This window comes from Theropithecus gelada, chromosome 18, assembly GCF_003255815.1.
Source record: "Theropithecus gelada isolate Dixy chromosome 18, Tgel_1.0, whole genome shotgun sequence".
Classification (NCBI taxonomy): Eukaryota; Metazoa; Chordata; class Mammalia; order Primates; family Cercopithecidae; genus Theropithecus; species Theropithecus gelada.
In genome coordinates this window covers 16,812,828-16,828,210 of record NC_037686.1, presented here as the reverse complement: position 1 = coordinate 16,828,210, position 15,383 = coordinate 16,812,828, and the positions used below count along the sequence as shown (strand labels likewise).

Sequence of the window (15,383 nt, the reverse complement as noted above, 5' to 3'; positions counted from 1 at the left end):
GTGGAGGTGAAGATGATCGAGAAGATTTCAAGGGGATCCAAGAAGAAGTGATACAATGGAAACCAGAAAGGAAAAACGCAGTGGTCAAGGACAGGCAGGAAAGTCAAAAATAAGGTGCACCTTAAAAAGATCTTAGAAGATCGCCTTCTGCTATTTCGACTGTGAAAACGATCAGGCACAGGCACATATAAGAGCAGAGATAGGCAAACTCACCTTAAGGAAACAGACTTGCATCAGGTTAGCACAAGTAAGTCAATATATTAATATAGCTGCAGAAGCCATGTGTAAAACAAAGAGAGGTTGTTTGGCAAGAGAAATTTTCCAAGTGTTAAGTCACTTGAGCGGGTAACCCAAGCATTTGAAGAACAAATCAGTACATCAAGAACTAAGAGGCCCAGACCCAAGTGAACCTGCTTCTTTAAGGAGAAGGAGCGAATGAATTATTCTTCACTTGTAAGATGTGAGCAAGTCTGGCATCCCTCAGGCCCCCAGGAACCCCAGTTACCTGCTCTGCACTAGATCATAAGCCCTGGCGCTCCTAGAAGTTCCATGAAGAGGACTTGAACCTGCAGCGGTGGTGACCACTGCTCTCCCCAAGGTCTCTTCTTGCTCTGCAGGTGGAAAAGCTCATGCTCAGGTCTTGCTTCTCATCTCAATTTTCAGTAGTGCAGAAAATTTAAAATGATGATCATAATTCAATGATAGCCATTTCAAACTTTTTCACTGCTAGGGAATGCTAGAATATCTTAAAGCAGCAGGTAGGAGCTGGCGTTCACCCATCAGAAAACCAAGCAGTTAACATCATTAGCATTTGACAAACCATTACCACCACTGCCACGTGATAGTGGGAATTTAACCTGACACTTCTCACTTGCTTCATTAGTAAACTGGTGTAAGCACTTAATAATGAGAATCTGTATTTTATTTTTGCTTTGGTCCTAGAATTCTTCTCATCCTCTGTGCTTTCCAGCAGGAAGTAGATACAGTCCCTGTTTCACAACCAAACCTATTTAAACGCAGATGTGCTAGTGGATTGATTTCCTTCTCTTTCCTGGTACAAAATAAAGTACCGGAAGATGAAGGAGAGAAAGGAACTGATAAAATATCCATTTCAACCCAGAGAAGCACACTGTCTAAAGAGGCAGCTTTGCTCTGCCAATGGTCCATATCTCAAGCAGTTACCCCAGAACAGAATAAATTTCTCTAACTCAAACTTCCAACACTTGGAATATATACCTTTATCAACCTACCAGATTCCAATAAGCTTCACTCTTAGGGTGTCAGTTCTGTTCTAGGAAAATGTTACCACAGTTAGGTGAAAAAGAAAAGCACTATCTTTGATCCTTCGCTAAGTTACTGAGACCCTACCCATAGACAGCACCAAAGATGTCCAGGCACACAACTGCCCTGAATGGAGACAGTTGTGGAGGCTCTGTGGATACAATTCAAATAACCAACAATACAGGTTACTGATTTCATAAAGCCAATACCTGCCTATCCTAGTATTATGTACATGACAGATCAATGGGTTATCACACTGGATCATGAAGATGAAGTAGAGTTTATTTAGAAAGAATAAGAACAAGTAATGGGCATCTCTTGCATGCTGAGTAGAAGCGTGTTATTTGAGTTACCTCTCCTCTACCCACCTGCTTTCTCCTCCAGCTCCAGGGGTAGGTCTTGTGGGCATAAGCCAATTAGCACCCGACACTCCCTAGACATCCAATTTAGCAATTAGTTGAGATATAGAACTTAAGTTAATTCAACAAAAAAATGCCTGAGGTTTATTTTCATGGTCTTGAGACATCTCTTCCCGCCCCCCCCCCCCCCCAAAAAAAAAACAAAACTCACTTCACTTGTGTTTCCTCTCTCTCTCTGTCTCTTCATGGAAAATGAGTTACATTGCCACACCAATGGCATTGGCAGCTATTCTGTGACTATGAGGGGATCCAGTCCTAAGGTGAAGCTGATAACGTAAAAGGTGGAACAGAGAGAAAGAAAGAGACTGGGTCCTGGTTTATGCTATTGGAGCATTGGAGACATCCTGAAGACACCCTACTTATAGACTATGCAAATACGGGAGCCAAAAATTGTGTTTCATTGTTTAATCCAGTAGGAATGGGGGTTTCTGACCCTTGGAACCAAAGCACCCCGGCTGACACTCAGGAGACAAGTCAGAACACAACGCACTTGGGCCCAGCAGGAGAAGGGGATACTTTGATCACCTTTAATGTCGGCTCCATCTTTGCAGAGACAAAGACACAAGAAGGAGGGGATGGAATGCCTTAAGAGTCACCTACCCATCAGTGCCTCTTCAGCCGCCTCTCTTTTTATTAAAATGGGAAGAAGTAGTGTGGGAAGGAGCAGGGAAAGAAGAGAGTGGCAAGCAGGATACAGAGGAAAGACGCCAACTGGAATGTGCCTGCATCATCCCTGGGCTGCCCTGGAGCTTTCCATATGGGCATTAACTGATTACACAAAGCACTTGCTGGAACTGCTCTACTCTTCTGGGCCGTATACTTAAAGGTGTAACTATTAGTGTATAAAACTGAGTTTAATGTGTTTTCATACATAATTTGAAGTGTAATTAGCTTTGTTATTCATATTATCAGGAACCTCAAGCTTTGGTTTCCCAAGAGAAATCTGTGTCCTGCACCCATCATAGGAGCTAACTGGCCCATTCTAATACTTTCCCTGCCCAAATGCAGAGAAGCATCAAGGGGCAGTTAAAATCATCGGAATTGCTGGCTCAGGCTTCACATGATCAGGATAAACAAACCTCCAGCCAAGCAAGTGAAAAACTTGGTTTGCTTTATTTCTCTGCTTTCCCAAGTCACAGCAGTCAAGTCTTCAAGCCAAGATGCCTCTCAAATACCTTCTGAGGATTTCAACTCTTGTTTGTTTTTTTTTTTTTTTTTCCCCCTGGGGATCCCAAGTATAGTAATTTCATAGTCTGTCTCCAACAGGTACTATGACATTTTCCCATCATTATTATTATTATTGACACCCAAAAGAACCTATCCTCAAACATATTCATTATCTTTTCCAGCCAGGGAAAAGATGGTGAGAAATCCATCTGCCACAAGCACAAGTAGAAACTTGTAAAACAGGGCGTCTGCCATAAGGCATAAAGAAACTTATGACAGAATTGGAAGGCAAGAAAGGTTTTGAGACAAAGTCAGTAAACGCCATCTGTGTAGGCCAAGAGTCATCCCAAAATTTGGGAACCGCTAAGAAAGACAGAGGGAGAGGAGGACAAGAGCGGAAGAGAAACTTAGGAAACAGGCTGTGTGCTCTTAAGTGAGACTGAAAAATCATCACATTTCTTCCACACAGTTGGCTGATCAACTAGAAGGAGAGTAGGTCAGCTACAAGCCATCCCTTTAATACTCTCACTTAAGTCACCCAAGAACTCAAAACACAAAATGTGTGCCCTGTGGAAGGAATGTTTTGCCTTGTCCTTTTTTCTGCCATTAGACAAAAAGTGTGTGAAACCCTTATTGACACAAGAATTAAGTTTTCATGATTTTGGAGAACTTTAAAATGGCTTGGGAGAATTCTCAATGCTGAAAGCCTTATTTCCACGAATCCCCTACATTTCCTTCCTTTATTGGCATTTTCCTGGCTACCTTACTCCTATTCCTTCCCTCTTTTATGTCTTCTTTTCCTATCCGAAGTGTTATAGATCATCTCTGGGCAGCCCTTACATCTGACCCTCCTGTGGCAACATGCTCATGCTGAACTTCAGCAAGAATGGGCCAATAAGTACACACGCAGCACACACACAACACACACACACAAACACACATGCAAAACACACACACACAAACACAACACACAAAAAAACACACACAACACACAAACTCAACACACAAAAAACACAGACAACACACACAACACACACAAACACAACACACAAAACCACAACACACACACACATGCAACACACACAAACACACAACAAACACACAAAACACACAAACACAACACAAACACACATACAACACACATACAACACATACAACACACACGCAACACACACAAACACACATACAACACACACAAACACACATAAACACATACCACACACAAACACACACATACAACACACACACGTACAACACACAACACACAAAAAACATGCATGCAACACACACACATAGCCACAACACAAAAAAAGCACACAAACACACATACAACACACAAACACACACATATAACACACACAACACACACAAATAAACACAAAAACACATACAACAAACACACACATACAACACATACACAACACAAATACACGACACAAACAACACACACAAAAACACACATACAACACACAAACACACAAAAACACAACACACAAACACACAAAAACACAACACACAAACATACAACACACATACAACACACAAAAACACATGCAACACACACACACATACAACACACAAATACACATACAACACAACACACAAAAAAACACATACAACACAAAAAACACACATGCAACACACACACACAGCCACAAAACAAGAAAACATACAACACAAAACACACAAACACACATACAACACACACAAACACACACACCACACATACCCACAACACAAAAAAATACAAACACACAAAATACACACATACTACACACACAAAACACACAACACACACAAAACATACACACAAACACACGACACACAACACACACAATGCACAAAAAACACAACACACACAATGCACACACAAACCACAAAAAATACATACAACACACAAAAAATACATACAACACACACACAGCACACACACAAAACACACACACAACACAACACACATGTACTTCTGCCTTCTCTTATGCCCTCAACCCAAACCTGCTTCAACAGGCAACTACAGAGATCTTATTGCTGATTGTCAATGAAGAGGGGACAGAGAGGCTTCCTCCCACCTAGCCTTCAGCCCTGGACACCAGCCTGTCCACAACAGTAGCAGTAGCAGAAGCTCAGCTGTGTGAGTTCCAGCTGGGCCCCAGGCAAGGTACCCTGCATTGTTGCATGTATTTAAAATGCATTATAACATCCCAAGAAAAAAGCACTTATCATGGACCCCGTCCTGCAGTTGACGAAAGTGAAACTCCAAGCAGTTAATGCATTTGCCCGAGGTCACAGAGCTAGCAAGCAGTGAGGTGGAATTAGAACCCAAGTGTGTGTAACTCCCTAGCATGAATCCTTTACTTCCAAGCTGCCTTTGCGTTTATTCCCTAAGCAGCAGCCCTGGGAACACCCAGGAATGAGCCAGGTTGAGGCATGTTTTGGGGGCAATGTCATCTTTTTGATAGAAACAAGAAGATTCAGGGTGTGGTGCTGGATGTCCCCACGGAGAACAGGCCTGAGAGGGTTCATTCATCACGGCCAAGCCAGGTGACAGTAGGGTTCCACCTCACCTCCATTTAACACTATGGGAGGTTACACATTAGGGATTTGGAATCACAAAGCTCCCCAGCCCCTGATAAGCCCAGCCAAGCACATAGTTTGCAGGTTATGTAAGCATGTAGAACAACTTCAGACCAGAGTTGTTTTCTTCTCCAACCCCTCCCTCCTCTGCTTTAAATAAGGTCAAAATGAAGTTATTTAATCCAAAAATTGTAAAAATAAAATGCTAAATGTCAAGCAACTTAGGCATTTTAAAGTAACAGATTATATTCTGCATTAATCCACAGGGATGTCTTAAAAAGAGAAGTGCTTCTCTTCCCTATCACTGTTTTCTCACACTGTTCTCCCCGTTATTATTATGGTTCACTCCACACTCAAATGGTAACATTTAAATTGATCAAGCGTAGAAAGAGACATCATCTCAGTCCCAAGAATCTCCCCCACCTAAGTCAGAGACAGCTGCTGAAAACGAGCTGCTGGAAGGCTCCCGGTGGCAATTCTGCACTGCCTCTTTCTTTTGTGCATTGTCTAAAGGAGGAGCCAGTGCATGCACACCTTTCAGTGCAGACAAAACGGTCTTCTTTATCTATAAAGCAGCCACTTAGATCAACCAGACTGGCCACAGGATGTCACTGTTACTCCACACACACACACAATAGCAAGTGCGCGTTTCCACCAGGGGTTGGATCTGGCCCGGGACCTGGGCTCCCCTCAGCCCTGCCTGTCACAGAATTGTCATCCCTTCAGGTGGCACACCGCAAGCCAGCAGCGCGTGCCCTGTAAAAGCCATATAGCCTGACCCATTGTCTCAATATTCGCATTGTTCTGTATCAAAGGGGACGGGAAGAGAAAGAGAAGTGAAAAGAAGAAAAGGATCAGCGTGGTCCCTCACATCACAGGTTCTCCAAGAGTTGGACTTTGAACATTTGATGACCTTGGATACAGCCCGGGTCCTTTTCATATATTTTATAGTGTTATATAAGGATAAGAACATCTTTCGCTTATCTTTATTTTCTAAAATTTCTGGAAAGGATATGGAATACTAAGCTGTCCTTAAGCTGTCTTCACTCTTCATGCGGATGCTACTTTGCATTGGAGCCTGAGATGAGGCCAACGCTAGTTAAATGCTTTCCTTTTATCCCAACAAAGCACCTGCCTCTCCCCATCACCCATTCCTCAAATGTCTCCTAGACTTAGGGGCAAGCCGAAGTCCAGGAAGAATGCATGCTCTGCAGCTGGCAAGCAAATGCCACTTCACAGTTGGCATCATGGAACTCTTATCAGGGAACACGCCAGTAGCCCCTGCTGGAGCAGGAAAATCACCTTCTATTCATGGCTGGCAGCTATTCTTCTTTCCTTGCTAAAGCCCCCTCAGAGGGATGGTTTTCTTTTTATTTTATTTTATTTTATTTTATTTTATTTTATTTTATTTTATTTTTGAGACAGAGTCTCACTCTGTCACCCAGGCTAGAGTGCAATGGTGCGATCTCGGCTCACTGCAACCTCCGCCTCTCGGGTTCAAGTGATTATTCTGCCTCGGCCTCCTGAGTAGCTGGGACTACAGGCGTGTGCCACCACGCCTGGCTAATTTTTTGTATTTTTGGTAGAGATGGGGTTTCACCGTGTTAGCCAGGATGGTCTCAATCTCCTGACCTTGTGATCCACCTGCCTCGGCCTCCCAAAGTGCTGGGATTACAGGCGTGAGCCACCGCGCCTGGCCAGAGGGATGGTTTTCTATCCATGGCTCCTCCATAGCCCAATTCCCCTTTGCCCCCATTTTCTACCATTATCCTCAGTGTATACTCTACACATCATTGGCATGAAATGGTTGAAGCTAGAATCATAGACTACCATAGCCAGTGGGAAGGGGTATTTTGGGTAGCCAGGGAGACATTTAACAATACAGCATAAAAGGTAATCACAGAACAAAGGTACTTTGACTCATAAAGATGGGGAAAACCTTTTGCCTTAGAAAAGTGACTATAATGTAGCCTGGAAGTAGCTTTCATTTCAGTGGAAGTTACAGCAGTTGAAACCTCCTGCCACATGTCACCCTACTTTAGCTATACCATAGCAGCAAAAAGAATTAAAATAAATAAAGCAAAGAGTTTCTTGTGTAGTGAGCATTTAAGAAAGGAAACTGTTCCAGCCTTTGCAAGGATCTGTGCAGTAGCTAAGAGCTACAGCTACGTAAATACAGTTGATGGAGGTTTTGTTAATCTCCACACTAACAGTCTTTCTGCATATTGATATCAGTATAAGAAAACAGTTAGTTATTTTGACTGGAAGTGGCTTGGATCAGTGTGAGGAGTGGACCACCTCAAGATCTAGGAGAAAATCAGTAGGCTAAAGGGAACCAAATAAGACACAAAGAAAATCCAGACCAGGACAATTGCCTTAACTATACTTGCCTTATGATTTGAGCAATTCCCTAATGGTAATGGTTTAAAATAAATGCCAGAATAAAATCTGTCTAATAATTGCTTTTCTTTCACATTCATATGGCTATTTTCTGTATCTACATTGTGTTAAATACAAAGACTATGATGAACAAGGTAGCACATTCCCTGCCCTCAAGAGGTTAATTAGAGAGACAGATAAAAATGCAGCTAATACAGTGTAAGAGGGACTGTGTGTAATAAAGAGTCTGGCTGGACTGTGACCTCAGATACTGGGGGCTAGCCTTTAAACCCTTGGGATTCCTGAGTGATTGGAATGTTTGTAATTCATGGTGCACCCCTCAGACCACACCTGCAGCTGACGCTAAAAAGATGACTCAGGACTAGGGCTGGCCATGCCAAAAAGACCAACAGTATGATTAGAAGGTTGGTGCCTGAGTCTTAAGATATCAGCCTGACCTTCAGGGAGAGGATGAGGCCTGGAGACCGAGTTCAGCTGCCTGCCGATGATTGAATCAATCAGTGTATGTAATGAAGCCTCAGTTAACAGTCTGGAAGCTGAGCTTGGGAGATCTTCCCTGCTTGGCAATACTCTCTGTGCGTTGTCACTCATTGCTGGGAAGGTAACACATCCCTGAGGACACTGGAAGCTTCGAGTTTGGAAACCTCCCAGACTTCTTCCTGGCTAAATACAGCGTTTTCAGAGAGTTCTGTGAGTCTCTCCGGTGAATCATCAAACCTGGGGGTGCCTTAAGGGATGGAGACCCCTAAATTTGTACCCAGCTGGTCTAAAGTGGGGGTACCCCCAAAAACCCCCAAACTTATGGCTGATGTCAGAAGCCTGGGGCAGACTTCTATCTGTACTGAGGACTGTGCTCCACCTGAAAGTTTGGTCTGACACTGGAGGGGCTAGAATAAAGGCAATTGGGGGTGCCAGAGGCACACGAAGGAGAGAATTTGATCCAGACTGTGGCGGGTGGGGAAGAAATGCCAGGAAAGCCTCCCTGGAAACATTCTCTCTGGCACCTGGAGGAAGGATGGTTAAGCATTTGAGCTCAAAGTAACCCTTGAGAAAAGCAGACTCAATCCCAAAGAGGATGTTCCATTCTCAACAAAGCACTGTCTTGATTTCAAACACCCAAGTCACAGAAATACTTCTGGTTTTGCTCAGGAAGTTTCCCTGTCCACAGCGTGCCCAGCCAACCACTAAAGAAGGAATTCAGGCTCCCAGAGAGGACAGAATAGACAAATTACTAACCACACCCCAAAATGATGCTGCGACAGAGCAGGGGCGAGCTGCGGGTTAGCCGCGGGAATCAAGGTGAAGACGGGCTCACCCAGTCACACCCTAAACTGCTCCTCTCATGGAGGGAAGTGTGTATTAATTTCCCTTTGCAGAGACAAGTTACTAGGCACTGAAAGTTTCTAAAATTTATTCAAAGTAAACAGTAAGTTCTTAATACAGGGGATCAGGCCATCAAAGTATTATATGGCAATGATTGTCCTCGATTATGTTTCCTAAGGGTTCTTATCCATAAGGTGCTTCTTGAGTAAATGCATACGGTTTCTCCCTTCCATCCCTGCCAATTCAGATATACTCCCCTCCACAAGCTGGTACACATTCAAAGGAGAAAGTGATTGAAGAGACCAGGAGGAAGTGTTGACCCCGGATGGAGTGCTTTGGCACTGCACACGCTGCTCTACACTGAAGGGTCTGTTTATAGGTGAATTTATTACCTCAGTCTTACTCTACACAAGAACGGAGCCCAATGTACCCTCAGCCTCCAGCACTCCGGCAAGGCGGTTACTCAATAAATGTCTGTTCAATCAAATGAAGTTAAATAATAACTCTAAGCAGAAAATAAACCTCTAGTAATATCATTTCTGATTTCTGAACATGGTCCTGTTTTGAGTTAAACTCCCATTGGAGCAGGACACTCCAGTGAGTCTCCTTCCTCCTCCCCAACCCCGTCACAAGCCCACCTGCCATTGCTGAAATGAGTGACTGCCTGCTCAATCTCCAGATGCCTACGTGAGGGGAAACACTTACATCATCCCTTTTCTCCTCCTCATCTGCCATTCGTCCCTCACCTTCATTCAATTATTCAACAAATGTTCACTGAGCACCTGGATCTACTTGCTGGGAACATAGCTGGGAACAACCCCATCCTAACAGAGCTTGCCTTCTTCTGGGTAAAACAGTATAAGTAAGTAGCATACAGAGTATATTAAACAGTAATAAATGCAAAGGGTATAAAGCAGAGATAGTGGCAAGGACACAACTGGTGGCGAGGGGCGCGATTTTAGAAGAACAACCAGAGGAGGGCCACGCATTGGAGCAAAGAGCTACAGGAGGTGGAGGGTGAGCCACATGGACTCCAGGGAAAGAGCTTCCATGCAGAGGACCCAGTCAGTGCACAGCTGCGGGGCGAGAGCATGCCTAGCATAAAGAAAAGTGGAGATTAATGCAGCAGAAACAGAATGAGGAGAGGACAGCAGAGAGGAAATAGAGGCAGCTAAGAGTGCAATGTAGTAGATGTTACTCTGAATGACATAGACAGCCATCAGAAAGGTTTTCAGCAGAGTGCTATCATCTGATGTGTTTTAACAGGATCATGTAAGCTGCTGGGCTGAGAGGGATTGGAGGGAGCAAGGGAGGCTGGCTAGGGGCTACTGTAGATGTCCATGCAAGGGATGTGGACAGCTGAGACCAATATAGCAGCAGGGAAAGTAAAGAAAATGATCAAAACCTGTGTATAATTGGAAGGTGGAGATGACCGGATTTGGTGACAGATCAGACACGGAATGTGAGAGAGCAGTCAAAGACGGCTCCAAGGTTTGGCCCATGCTGCCAGAAAGAAGCCGCTTTTTGAGATGAAAGATGAAGGCTAGGAAAGAGCAGACCTGGGAGGAAAATATCTGGAGCTTAGTTTGGGTCTTACTAACATTGAGATTCCTGTCGGACATCCAAATGTTTCCTCCTCCTGATGAGGAGGCAATAATTATATGCATATATATTTATAAATATATTGTGTGCATATATGTATAGTGTTTGTATGTGTGTGTGTATTTGCAACTTGGAGGACATGTCCAGGATGGAGATACCAGTTTTGGAATTAACAGCATATAGATGGCATTAACCAGAGAGGAGAAATGAATTCACCAAAGAAAAAAGAAGAAGGAAAAAAGGAGACAATATCTGTCAATTGTCTAGAATGGCATCAAAACCAACATGCATCCCATTAATCACATTCCACTCCAATTCTTCCCTTGCCCGTAAGTCCAGGACAGAGCCCACTCTTTTCTGTGGCAAAAGAGGTGGACTTGAACTTGGGGTGAAAATACAGTGGTGGCCACTCAGAATGTAGATTGTATCTGGTATCAGTAGTGTTTAGTGTATCAAGGTCTTAGGAAGCAAGTAACTATTTCAAGGGAAATGATACTTAAAATGGTGCTAAAATATCTTAAAACTAGAGTGAGGTTGAGGTGAAGAGTGAGGCTACAGTTGGGAGGGGACAAACTGCATCCCTTTCTCATTTCCTATTCTTGCCTGTCTGCAAAACAGAGGCCATGGACCTTCTGCCTCTTCTACTTTCCTCTAGGTGACTTTAAGCTCCACAGTTTTGCCACAATCCACATTATGTCATTCTTTTCAATAAGCCAAATTAGTAAATGCAAACCTCAATGTGATTCAAAGTGGGTAACTTTAGAACAAATTTACAAATCAAAAAAGAAAATAACTTGTTAATCCAAATACCCCAATTTTGGGCGTGGCAGCTCCATGCTCAGGGTGAACAACAACAAATAAAGAAGGCCTGAGGCTTGCTCTTAACTGTGATAGAGGCTGGGGGCAGGGCAAGGGTAGCGGGGAGTCCTAGACAAATGCTCCATGTATTTGCTGTCTCTGGAAAAAGCATTAACTTTGCCAAAAAGGGAAAAGTTAAACAAGCAGTAGCTCATTTCAAGTGGATAAAGGACTTAAAAAGTGAGCGTCACCTTTCTTGGTACCTCTAAATGGCCATCTCTTGATCCTGGAATCGCAGAAGCTGTGATGGGGAAACTGAGGCCTAGAGCAGGTTCTCACTCAAAGTTGCAAAGCTGGAAAGCTCCAAGCCCTGTGCAGAGCCCGTACCTTCTGATCGCCAGCCAGAACATTCTCGACACCACAGCAAATTGGTTCTGAACTAAAAAAGAAAAAAAAAAAAACCTCTCATTTGGGATTGAATCATCTGAAGTTAGAATTTCTGCTCTGTATTAGAAAAAAAAAAAAAAAATGCTTTCCTAAGTGTTAAGAGTTCAAGGTGTCCCAGTAAAGAACACACCACAGGTCTGTAGCAAGAGAGGTGGGAGATGAAAAATACCTTCATTACTGACAGGGTTGATGGTGGAGGTCATGGTTTCTAATTGTGGGGTGGGCTTCCCTACCCGAGTCTCCGGATTGGACAGCCTCCCCCACCCATTCCTCCGCAGCACAGGGACGGAGTGGCCGTGTGAAATGTACAGATGGGAAGAAGGAACAGGTGCACCAGATGCAGGCTCTCTACGGGTGGCCTCGCTCCTGTAGCGGGCAGGGCATTGGGGACTGCGCTGCACAAAACCCTGTTATCTCTAGGAACTTACCATGTGATGAAATCGTTCCTCTCCTCTTCTAAGAGGAGCCAGAGGGGCATCAGGTGGTCAGGAGTGTAACTGCTAGTGAAGCTCCCTCGGTGGCAGGAACTTCAGGAGACTGCAAGCGGCATGAGGAGAGCAGAGCACTCCTCTCCCCTGATGGTGTTCGACTGCAGGAGCCACAGTCTCCTAAGCTGCGAGACAGACACAGAAAAATCTCAAGTAGCAAATGATGTGCAAAGCGATGGCAGGTGCCGCAAATGATAGTCATTATGACAGAGTAGAAGGAAAGGCGGCGGGAAGAGGGAGGTAGAATAGGGGAGAGAAAACGGGTAGAGAGAGGTGCAAACCAGCTAGGGATGTAGGAGGTGGAGACCCCGCCAGAGAGCCTGCAGGTGTGAGAATGGCTCATGTGTGCAAGGGCAGGCAGCGCGGCTGGGACCCACATGGGACCGTGAAGACATGATGCTGCAGGGAACAATGTGCGTCTGCAATGTGCTGCAGCCAGAGTCGCTGTAACTTGGTGCTGTGCTGAATGAAGTGGAAGAAATGCTATTAAACTCGTGACTCCATGAGGTCATAATATTCCCAGTGAGCCCACGCCTACAGAAATACACCCAGCAAGCAGGCTTTCCAGGAGCCCCCTCTAAGTTATAACAAGCTGCCTGTATCCTGCTGCCAGGATGCAGAGAAAAAATGAAAGCCAGTAACCAACTACATTATAAACTTAGTGACCTGCTTCACCTCCCCTGGTTTAGTGACGAGCTCGGTTGCCTTTTGGGCACGGAGAAAGAAACATAAGGCTAGGATTAAGTTTCCTGGCTTTTGAAGTCATCAACACTCAAAAACGCTTTCAGCTGGCATTTCTCTCTTATCCAGTCAGCTTTGATGGATTTATTTTCTTTGCCCTATTTCATGGAAGTTGCTGGGGCCCATTTCCGCAAAGATGATGGCCAGGGAGTTTTTTTAGGTGGACACGAGGTGGCGCTGTCTCTCCAGCTGTTTCAGTACTCTTTTAGGACGTGCAGAGACTGGTTTCATTAAAGTCCTTAGAGCTTTCTAACTTGCAATGAGAGTGAGGAATTCAATGGTCAGAAAGGCACTCACTTACTTTCTCCAATCTGTGGGTCTCCGAGCCCCGGGAGAGCGGTAGAATCCTTTATACACTTCACAGTCTCACGGTTTTATTTCTCTCTGTAGCAAGTGAAGCAATTAGAAAGTAGTGCTGTATTCAGATATTCATAGTCAGCAATTGGAATTCTCGCTCGTTTTGGACTCTGGCATTTTGATTTGTAAAACAAGTCTTTTTCCTTACTACAAAGTACCAATGACTTTCCAATTTATTTTTAAAAATTCTCTAACAGCGTGCCCCACTTGAGGACATTTCTATTTCTGCTAAAAGACCAGGATATCTTATATGGATTAGAGCCTAAAATTCCTGACCGGGAGATTGTAAGTCTTGCAGCTCTGGAATAGACTGAGTATTATTTTCCTTTGGGATTTATGGAGATAGCAGCAATGATCGGGGGTGGTCTGCCATGAAGAGAAGACAGTACCTCCGTGCAGTTAAGCCCCCTTGCTAAAATCACATTAGTGTCAAAGATACAATTAGGCCCCAGGCCTCCTGATTCCTGATGCAATGCTTTTTTCGTGACACTCCTCTGTCTCCGTGAGTCCAAATATCTACACGTGCCTGGACTGATAATACATGTTACATGATGTTTGAAAATTTTTACTGGGATATCTGTAATTCTAAATAGACATGCCAAGAAACCCAGTGGCTTCTAAGCAGCATGTATAGATTCAAGAGAAAAGCAATATTCTAACTTCTGGCAAAACGTCAAGTATCAAGAATATCACTCACCACAGCTGACTTGATAAGGATGCTGCTGAGAGACCAGCATGCTGCCTCAGCCCAAATATCTGCAATGGCCCCTCCCGGGGGACAGGAGGCTGGGTGGCAGAGTCCCAGGATTTTCTCTCAGATCTTTTCTCTGAAGTGCTCCCAATCCTCTCCACCCCCCACCCCTCTCTCTCTCTCTCTCTCCTCCCTCTCACGAGAGCCTCGCCTCCCAGAGCAGAGTTAATTAGAGCACAGACTTCCAGCTTCTGACCACAATATGTATAAGCTGTGAGTGGAGGAATAAATCTGATCCGAAATTTTAAATCTGTGTTTTCCTTGATATTGCCAGATCTTACTGTTATTTGGGCTTGTGACCCTGGAATTTGTGTTAGTTGATTTTATATTGATGCATATTTTGCATGCTCTCTAGTCCCAATTACTAAGAGATGAACATGTTTCTCAGGCAAAGGGTCCACTCGGGTTTCTAATATTACTGTCCCTAGTTTCATTCAGAAACTGGAAGGTTGAAGTCTTCTTCATGATAATAAGCTGCTTGCTTCCACAAGTTTGGGTTTTTTCTGTTTTATGAGAACTAGACCGTTCAGACCTAATTACAGGTAAAACGTCTAATATTTCAGGTTGGTTTTTTTAAATTCTTTTTTTTTTCATTAACGAAGTGTGAAAAATTTTACTAATACCCTAGATACAAATTTTAAATCAATTAAAAGAGACATTTGAGGGCTGCTGGGAGGGGGAAAATTGAGGAAGTAAGTTATCTCATTTTCTAGAGCAATGAAATAATATGGATGCCATTCATTCATTCATTTATCCACAGAATGTATATGGAAGAGTTAGTTTATTAGGTATAGAACACTTATTATATTAGGCTTATTATACATGAGGAACTAGGGAGAGATGATGGTGAACCAGAAACACTCAATCCATAAATATTTTGTGAATCAATGAACAATGAATGAATAAATACATTGCATTTATATTATTTCAATTTAATTATTTTAGATACAGCAATGCTATTTTCCCCTACCCCCATTTTGGCTTTTTAGATTTTTTAAAATTGTTTTAATTGACATAATGATTGTACACATTTAT

At 43.5% G+C, this 15,383-nt stretch overlaps 1 long non-coding RNA gene across 1 annotated transcript in view; it reads right to left on the bottom strand.

Moving 5' to 3' along the window:
- Positions 1–14,525, bottom strand: part of LOC112611268 — a 40,963-nt gene extending 26,438 nt beyond the window's left edge. Inside the window, exons 1-2 of the long non-coding RNA XR_003116623.1 lie at positions 14,295–14,525; positions 13,542–13,624 (exon numbers count right to left, since the gene is read on the bottom strand). This is a non-coding gene — a long non-coding RNA (uncharacterized LOC112611268). The remainder of the gene's footprint in view (positions 1–13,541; positions 13,625–14,294) is intronic.
- Positions 14,526–15,383: the final 858 nt, after the last annotated feature.